This window comes from Sus scrofa, chromosome 9 (assembly GCF_054392235.1).
Source record: "Sus scrofa isolate SSC_HxYL_T2T_F1_AM1 chromosome 9, Sscrofa_HxYL_maternal_Yorkshire_Landrace_v2.0, whole genome shotgun sequence".
Classification (NCBI taxonomy): Eukaryota; Metazoa; Chordata; class Mammalia; order Artiodactyla; family Suidae; genus Sus; species Sus scrofa.
Genome location: NC_139391.1, coordinates 88,225,978 through 88,235,172, shown reverse-complemented (window position 1 = coordinate 88,235,172; position 9,195 = coordinate 88,225,978). Strand labels below are relative to the sequence as shown.

At 37.2% G+C, this 9,195-nt stretch overlaps 1 long non-coding RNA gene across 1 annotated transcript in view; it reads left to right on the top strand.

Moving 5' to 3' along the window:
* The first annotated feature begins 1,391 nt into the window (after positions 1-1,391).
* LOC146400023 (uncharacterized) overlaps positions 1,392-9,195 on the top strand; it is a 59,518-nt gene continuing 51,714 nt past the window's right edge. The window contains exon 1 of the long non-coding RNA XR_014815896.1: positions 1,392-1,920. This is a non-coding gene — a long non-coding RNA (uncharacterized LOC146400023). The remainder of the gene's footprint in view (positions 1,921-9,195) is intronic.

The window sequence follows — 9,195 nt, the reverse complement described above, 5'->3', positions numbered from 1 at the left end:
AACTCCTGAATCAAAAATGACCTAGGGCATAGGGATAGAAAGAAGTGATGTCCTGGATGCTCCATTGCCTCAATCCATAAAAAGATTAGGGAATTTATACATTAGGCATTTAATTTCTACTTAAAATTATTAGGAAGGAGGAAAAGAAGAGGTATAAGAAGAGGGGAAAAAAATGAAGTAATGAAGAGAGAATATAAACAAACCTCCAAATTAGAATTAAGTGACTGTCAGAAGTAAGTTTGCATTCCAGAAGAAAGAAATAACTCCCAAGGAGAGTGGCTTAGAAAACCTCAAAGTAATATCTTGATATTCTACATTTTCAGAGAGTTTTGATGGCAAAGTATTTTAATAATGAAGTAATTTTCTAAACTCTCTAAAACTTAACAGAAAAATAAAGTAGTAGAAAATACTAATTGTAAAATGTGTTAATGCTAAAAGTATAAAAATTAAATATTAAAAAACCCACATAAAATAACAAGCCAAAAATTCATAATAAAATAATAGGCTAGAATAATGGAAAAATCCCTAATAGAATAGTCTAACATCCTACAAATGGAAGCAGAGCCGTAGCAGGTCCCAAAGTCTCTCTTATTCCATTTTTTCTATCCAAACATCCAGTTGATCTCAGAAAAAACATTGCTGATTAAAGTTGTGTCAATAGTACTAAAATTATGAGAGACTTTATAGCATGTTGTTGAAAAATAGAAAACCCTCAAGGGTTTGTTCACCTCATTTTGGAGGGATTTCTGGAATCACCCTGGTATTTAGTTTTTCGGGTGAATGTTGTTTATGTTCCTTTACGACTTGCTCCCCTCTGCTAAAGTTCTTATACTCTGTATTTTAAATGGTTACTTCTTTGATTCTCTCATTAAACTTGAGTCATTTGAAAGCCAGTCTTGAGTCCTAGTCACTACTCTTCCCCTGGGGCCTTCCCATATATTAGATTATCAATTAATCCTTTTTTTTTTTTTTTGGCCACGCCCAAGGCATGAGGAAGTTGCCAGGCCAGGGATCAAACCTGAGCCACAGCAGTGACAATGCAGAATCCTTTAACAGCTAGGACAGTGGGAACTCTGTTATCTTTAAATACATAAATAACAGACACCCACCTAGCCAACTCCCTAGTCACCATAAAATGTACTTCTTGTTTCACAAGAAAAAATATAAAAAGAAAAGGAAAATATAGTCTATATTTGGTAAATCATAAAAATTGAAATCAGTACCACAAAAGAAGTATTTTATTATCCTTTAAAAACTTTGTCTGAATAAGCTTACACTTCCTCCTAATGGCCTTCTCATCTCTTGTCACTCTGCCCTGCTCGGTAGTACATTTCCAACTTTTCGGTGAATTCAATAGCCAATAGGACACCTCAATTCACAGGTGGGTATTATTGGGCCAGCACAAGGGCTGCATGCCTGTGCCGATAGTGGGCCTAGTGGGCAGCTGTCTTCTGTTTTCCAAGAAATTCTGGGGAGATGGTAGAGGCAGAATAAGGGCCCGCCCCCAAAATGTCCACATTCTAATCTTTGAAGCCTGTGACTATGTTATGTTTCATGGCAATAGGGAATTACAGTTTTGGGTTAAGGATGTAAATCAGCTGATTTTAAGATGATAGTATTTTGAATAAGCCAGGTGAGCCCAGTGTAATCTCAAGCGTCCTTTAAAGTGGAAGAGGGAGGCAGAAGAGGTCAGCGTTGAAGAGGGATTTGAAGGTGCTGTGCTGCTGCCTTTGAATCCGGCAGAAGGGTGATTACAAGTCAAGGAAGGTGGGCACATCTAGATGCTGCAAAAGGCAAGGAAATAGATTTTTCTCTGCAACCTCTGGAAGGAACACAACGCTTTGACTTCAGCCCTCTGAGACCCGTTTTGGACTTGCGACTTGCAGCACTGTGAGATTGCTTGAAGCCACCAAATTAGAGGTAATGTGTTAAAGCAACAATAGGAAACTAAAATAAGGAGTAGGCAAGTAAAATGACCATGTTCAGAGCTGTTGCTACATATTGATGTCTTTTAAGATAGAGTAAGAATTCTCTGACTTTAATCCTTAATATATTTGAATCGCTTAATCCTCACTTAAATGCATTTGGGCTCCCAGAATTCAGTATGCATGTCTCGTCTTGGACCTTGTGTAGATAAATTGATGAGAGAAGGTAAGAAAGGAAGAGAGATTTTATTTCCCAGTTCTTTGTTTTTGAGTGATGCCACTAGAGCAAGAAAAAAGTGAAAATATAAAAGCGTCTGTTCTAATGAGACCTATTTTGCTGAAGACAATGATCTAAATTTCTTCTGGTGATATACTTAATCCTGGCTTTAGTTATTTGATAGTTTGTGATATAATAATATTTCCCTCTTTTCGGGACACTTAAGACAATTTCTACTTTTTGCCTGTAGAAGTAAGAAAATAATAAAAGGTGGCTGTAAATGAGAGGTTTAGAGTACTTCTCTCCAGTTAAATTATTTGTTATGTCTGCCCTACATTTTCCTGCACATTCACTTGGCAAGTTCAGCTTCAACGGGAGCAATAGCTGAACAGAGTTGGTAATGAACTGGCTCCTATGCTCTGGGTCAGAGCCCTACTTTTGCTTTTGGATTGCTATCCCAGTTTGAAGCTTTTGAAGAGTATGCTTGGCAAATGCTAATCAATTCAAACTGGTTTACATTTAAATTATTAGGTGTTTGGAGGGAACAGTAAAATACTTTGCAAATATTTTACAGTGTCAAAGACTTTATGGGCCTCTTAACTTATTCATAGATCAGAATTTCCCAAGTCAAAGGAAAGTTGCCAGCTAGATGAAAACTTAGCAAAGCTTTACCTTGAGTCCTTTTCCTATGTCCCGGCCTTTACTATTGTGAGTTTTACACATAGCTATTATTTACCACTCACATACATGAGAGAAATGGATCAAATTAGTGGTCTTTTTGATACAGTTCAGTGACAAAGATTCTCTCCTTGAACTTCAGGCCCCCCTGAACTCTTCCAGCTAGACCTCAACTTTTGGACTTCTTTGTCTTTGCATTGTCTAGGTGTAGCAAGAATCTTGCTAATTCAATTTAGCTGGATTTTGCAGCCTCCAAATCTGATCACTTATGATATCTAATTAGGTTCCTTAGCCCCCAGCTTCCCCCACGTGACATCTGATTACCCTGCCTGTCTTCAACAAGAATGTCCCCTTGCCCTGGATGTTGTTTCTTAGTAATTTTCCATCACTAATACTGGTCCTTAGCTATAAATTCCATTTGCCCATGCTGGCTTTACAGTTGAGTCCAGTCTCTCTCCCCTGTTGTAAAATTCTATGAGCCAGCCAAACTTCAGCTTTACTCTGCAGGCAAGCAGACCCATCGACTAACACTGGATTTTGGTCAAGGCAAGTACAGCATTTATTGCAGGGCACCAAGCAAGGAGTCAAGGAAGCTAGTGCTCAAAAGGCCTGAACTCCCTGATGGCTTTTAGGAAAAGATCTTTAACAAGGTGCGAGAGGAGGTTACAGGGTTTAGGATCAGCTCTTGGGCATTCTTACTGATTGGTGGTAAGGTAATTGGAAGTCTGACATCATCAACTCTCTGGTTGCAAGAGGTCTGAGGTCTCTGTGCTGGTGGTTAGCATGCAATTAACTTCTTCCACCTGTGGGGGTTTCAGTATCTGCAAAACACCTCAAAGGACATGGCTCAGAATGTTATCTATAGCCCTTGAGGAGGAGCTAAAAGCTCCTGACTTTGTTTAAAGGCTAAACTATTACTGTTTTGTCTTGCTTGACTCTTTCTGCATTTTCTCACTTCTCTAATTAAATTTATTCTTTGGAACTTGGAGAAGGTCTAGGAGGCTAAGGTTTTTCTACAAAGAAGAAGCTGATAGAGAGCACAGATGGGGGAAGTCTGTCTCTGGAAGACCTCACAGGGTCCTTTTGCCTTACAATTCCTATGTCTATCCTGATAGCCCTCCCCTAGTAAAGTCTTCCTTACCTTGCTTTAACAAGTGTCAGGGAACACTTTTTCTTTAACATTAGTCTTTGGTATAATGACAGTACATTATCAGAGTGTAAGGACTGTCTCACAGTACCAGTCATATAAAGTAATATTCGCTGATGGAAATTCATCTTGCATTCCAACTGATAGAGATTAAATACAATCAAAAAATAATTTTTAAAAATCAGAATGTAGAAATATTGTTATTGCCGTGCAGAGATTTAAGAAATTAATGATTTGCAGTTCCATAGTACAGGGAAGTTGTAAAAGGATCCCCCCAAAGCCTACCTGAGTTTACCTGCAGCTCTAGAAAGTCCTCTACACACTGACCATCCTCTGCCTGAGAACACTCTCCTGCAAGGAGGCAAATGTGCTGAGGCATGCCTAGGCTCTACCCAGAAGCACAGCCTAGTAATAACACCAAGCTCAACTTTCAACCAACTGGGGATGGGAGTCCACGATAAATGTCCCAGCCTTCCTTGTTCTTAGAGGGCTGACGGTTCAGAGGTGTGGTTTCTGAGAGGCTTGTCAGAGGGACTGATTGCCAGTTGTCCACAGCAGTAGTCCCCTCACCAAAGTTCCCTTCATTAGCTTATCTTGGGCTTCTTATCCCTGTTTTCACTTTTGCTTCCTGGCATTAATCTTCCAAATAAATGACTAACACCCAATCTCAAGCTCTTCTTTGGAGGAAGCTTTGAACTCAAAGACAATATTAATGTCCCACTTAAGTTTGCTGCTTTTGGAAAGAGAATTATATATATCAAAGGTTAAGGGAAAGAGGCCACAGGGAAGGGTGTTAAATGATAAACTGAGGCATGTTAGAAATAGTTAAGTATTTATTTGAGCAAAAACCAATTCAAATTGGGCAGCATTGAATTTAGCAGATAGAATGGAGCTCTGAGGTGTTGAACAAAATGGAATACTTGCATAGACAGAAGGGAGCAGGTACAAAGTCAAAAAAAGCTGAGTGGTTATTGCAAGGTTATTAAGGCAAAAAAGCTGAGAGTTAGTGTAAGGTTACTTACCCTGAGTGAATGGCAGATATTTAACTAGTGCTGATGGGGTGATTCTTGATTGACTGGTTTGAGAATCCATTTCTGTGAGAGCTGAAACTACATTTAAGTCTCTATTTGGTGATGAGAAGCTTAACATAAGCAACTCCATTTGGGGCCTGTTTATGTTTTTAAACAAAGGTAACATAAGGAGTGTAGCCTACTGGGTAAAGCTTTTAAGTGGGAATTGGGTAAAGATGAAAACTGTGTTCAACAAACATACACCTGGTTGATAGAGGACTGTAGCCACTTAGGGCAAAGTGCATTGTTACCAAATGAGGAAACTACACTGGTACTGCCTTTTCATACCATCTTCCAAGAGAAGTGGCAAACTAAGATTTTTATATGCAGGCTTTTGTATACAAAATGCTGTGGCTAACAAACTAAGCAAAAACACATCTATAAATTTTGTTCAGCCCATGGGCTCTTAAGTACTCACTACCTTTTACTTAAGGATTTTTTTCCCTTTGAAAAATGTCAATTGTGTAGTCAGAGGAACTGTTTGTCTACTTCATAATAAGACTCAATACTGTGTAATCCTCAATTTCTCTGCTGAGAAATCTGATCAGTTTTGTCATGGTTTCAACTGAGATTAAATATGCCAAAACTCTTGAACAAATTTAATACATGCCTTTTAAATGCCTCTGGGTCAGGAAGCATCTGTGACTTAAGTCCACTGTCCTCATGTGAGTTATATTCTAACTGAAAGGGCCATTAAACAATCTACAGGCCATTTCAAATGGCAATATCCAGAAGTTATAATTAAAAACTTTCATGAGGCTGTACTAGGGGAACTTAAAAGCAAGTATTTTGGAGTTCCCGTCGTGGCGCAGTGGTTAACGAATCCAACTAGGAACCATGAGGTTGCGGATTTGGTCCCTGCCCTTGCTCAGTGGGTTAATGATCCGGCGTTGCCTTGAGCTGTGGTGTAGGTTGCAGACGCGGCTCAGATCCTGCGTTGCTGTGGCTGTGGTGTAGGCCAGTGGCTACAGCTCCGATTCGACCCTTAGCCTGGGAACCTCCACATGCCGTGGGAGCGACCCAAAGAAATAGCAAAAAGACAAAAAAAAAAAAGCAAGTATTTTATAAGATATAATAACTTTCATATATTATTAATGAGTTTGGGATATTTTTTATTCTTTACTCAGTTTTCCTAAAATTTTATTGACTCTTACGTTCACCCAGGGCTTGTCTAAAAGGACCTTACATACTAAAAAGAAAGGGACAAAAAAATTATTATGGCAGATTTTTGTTGATACTATATGATGTTCCTATTTTTAGCTATTGGTTGAAGATAAATCTCCTTATGTTCATACAGCCAAAAACTAGGAATTGAATATAGGCTTTTGACTCTCTACAAAGTATTTTTTTCACTACTCACTGCCTCCATGCCTTTAAGGTAGGGTAGTAATGTGCAAGGAATGAATGAATATCTTGGGAATATTACATTTACCTAGGATTTGGGGAAAAAAATTTTATGTAAAAACCAACACAAATAGCACATACATGTATAAGTTGGAACAATATTAAAATGAAACTTCACCATGCTGTATAGTAGAAAAGAAAAATGTATTGGGAAAATTTAAAAAAATTAAAATTAAAAAAATAAAATAAAATGAAATCTTAAGTTTACAATAGGTCCCTTAAAATACTCCCCAAAAGTTCCCTAGTTTATGCAGTCAGAACTTTGAAAAATACTCTGGGAAAAGCATGACCCTCAGGCAAATCTTGACAAACAGCTAGATCTTATTTCTAAGCAGCAGACCTACTGGTAAATCTATTTGGATGTTCCACAGACATCACAGACACAACTATGCTTGAATCTTACCACATTTTCATATGACAACCTTTTCTCCTCTCTGTATTTGATTTTTCACTTAATGGAAATGGATGACCATTCCTTCATACCTCATCAGTCATCCATTCTTTTCAGTTTTGTTCAAATCTTTTCATTCATTCTTCTCCTTCTATTCCCACTGCTGTTGTCTAACTTTCAGTCCTTAAGAAATAAGTTCTCATTTGAACTTTTTTGCAGTAATTACCTAAGTTAGCTCCCTGCTTTCCCTTTGTTCTGCTTTCAATGATCCTACCACATGATGGAAGAGTTATTTCTAGACTACCAACATTTGGGGGTTCCCTTCATGGCTCAGCAGTTAACAAACACGACTAGGACCCATCAGGACATGGGTTTGATCTCTGGCCTCACTCAGTGGGTTAAGGATCTGGCACTGCCTTGAGCTGTGGTATTGATCGCAGACATGGCTTGGATCCTGTGTGGCTGTGGTATAAGCAGGCGGCCATTGCTCTGATTCGACCCCTAGCCTGGGAACTTCCACATGCCACAGGTGTGGCCCTAAAAAAAAAAAGCAAAAATAAATAAATAAAACAGCAATATTATTCTAACACCTAACATTGACTGTATACTGAATAAAGTTAATTTTTTTTCATATAAATGGGAATAGCTTCAGGGTTCTTAGATGGCAATGTCATTCTCCTGCGTTAGAATAAGCTATTTTGACTGGAGGAAAGAACAGAAATAATAGAAATACACAGCATTCATCTTACCAAATCACAGTCCAGTGCTAGCTAGCTGCATGAGGTGTGTGATAAGGATGACCGAACCTTATCCGCCACATGGATAGGAAAGCGTGGAGTAATAGCTGACCTAGAACACTTCCAGCACAACTCAGAGCTCTCCAAGCAATCCCAAGGTCTCTCCCTTCATGTTTCCTTTACCCTCTAACATCTTTTCAATCTTAGAAAATGCGGAGCTTTTAATATTTTACTGTTTATTAGAGAATTGGTTGAGAGATTGCAAGCTTGTTTCACTGCCTCTAGTCATTAAACACATTGTGACTTATAATGGAATTGGTGCTAGAAATAATGGACAAAATAGGAGTTTAAAGCACTTAGCATCTGTAGAGAGCTGCAGATGGGCTAAACAATATTTTCAAAATGTTTATACATATTTGTAACTTTTACTATGCTCTATAGTAACTGCATGCTGAGAGCTCAGTTCTCACATCCATGAGGAATAAGTTGGGTTTTGCCTTGTAATATTTTAGATTACCTTAACAGATGCAGTTCTAAATATCTGGCATTTATTTTAAAGTTGTTAAAGCAAAGGTAACTTTTTTTTCTTGTTCTCAATATGTGTATTCTCCCTTTTAGAGATTTTTTTTTTTTAACAGAAAGAGGCAAAGTTTGTCTAACTCACACTTATTCACACACATAACACACGCCACTTCACACAAAATTGGCAAAGTCAATTTAATTGAAGAATGTGATAATCAGGTATAGCCTATATTAATTTCAAGTGCATTCAACTATATAGTATAGAAAGGAATTTAAAATAATGGAAACTTCTCATTCAGTTATTAATTTGTTGTTTATTTTCATACAAGAACATGCAGGCAAAATAGAAGTTCCCTTTCATTCATGCACCTGGAAGATCAGTGATGATCTTTCAGTAAAAAAATAATTTTGTTACTTGATAAATGCATAAGCTAAGGTTTCTAAATGATCCTTTGGTTTTAAGCAACTTCCACGTTTGCTGCTAAACACACAGTATTAACAATGAAAAACAATGACATTTATAAACTAAAGAATGACATTTATAAATTCAAAAATACACAACTCTTTAGATCTAATATTGATTTTATCCTCCTCATTTATAACTGCTCTTAAACAGAAAATTTCCGTCAGCTTTAAAGACAGGGTGATAGGCATTTGAAAGTAGAAAACAATAACATCAAATACTGCTTCCTAGTTTCTAGTCCATATATTTTTGGAAAAGCATAATGTCTTATTTTATAGCTATTAAATTGTTAGAAATTACCATTTCATTTTAGAGCTATTTTGGAATTTTACTTCTTTGAATTTAAAAAATAATTTTTAAGATCTCATTTTAATTTTTTCTGAGTCTTGGGATATGTACTTTAGATATGTAAACAGAATTTTCATTCTCTGTGTCTTTATCTGGACAAAAGTATCATTTAATTTCATTTTACTTTTAATTCTCTAAGCTAGTCCAAGTAAAACTTTGTACATTTTAGAATCAAAAAATATTTAGACCTGTAAGAACCCCTCATTAAACATATTTTGAAAAAATGTGCCTAAATAGCTTAAATTCGTAGACTACATTCTCACAGTTATCTAGGAACAAAATAGCCACATAAG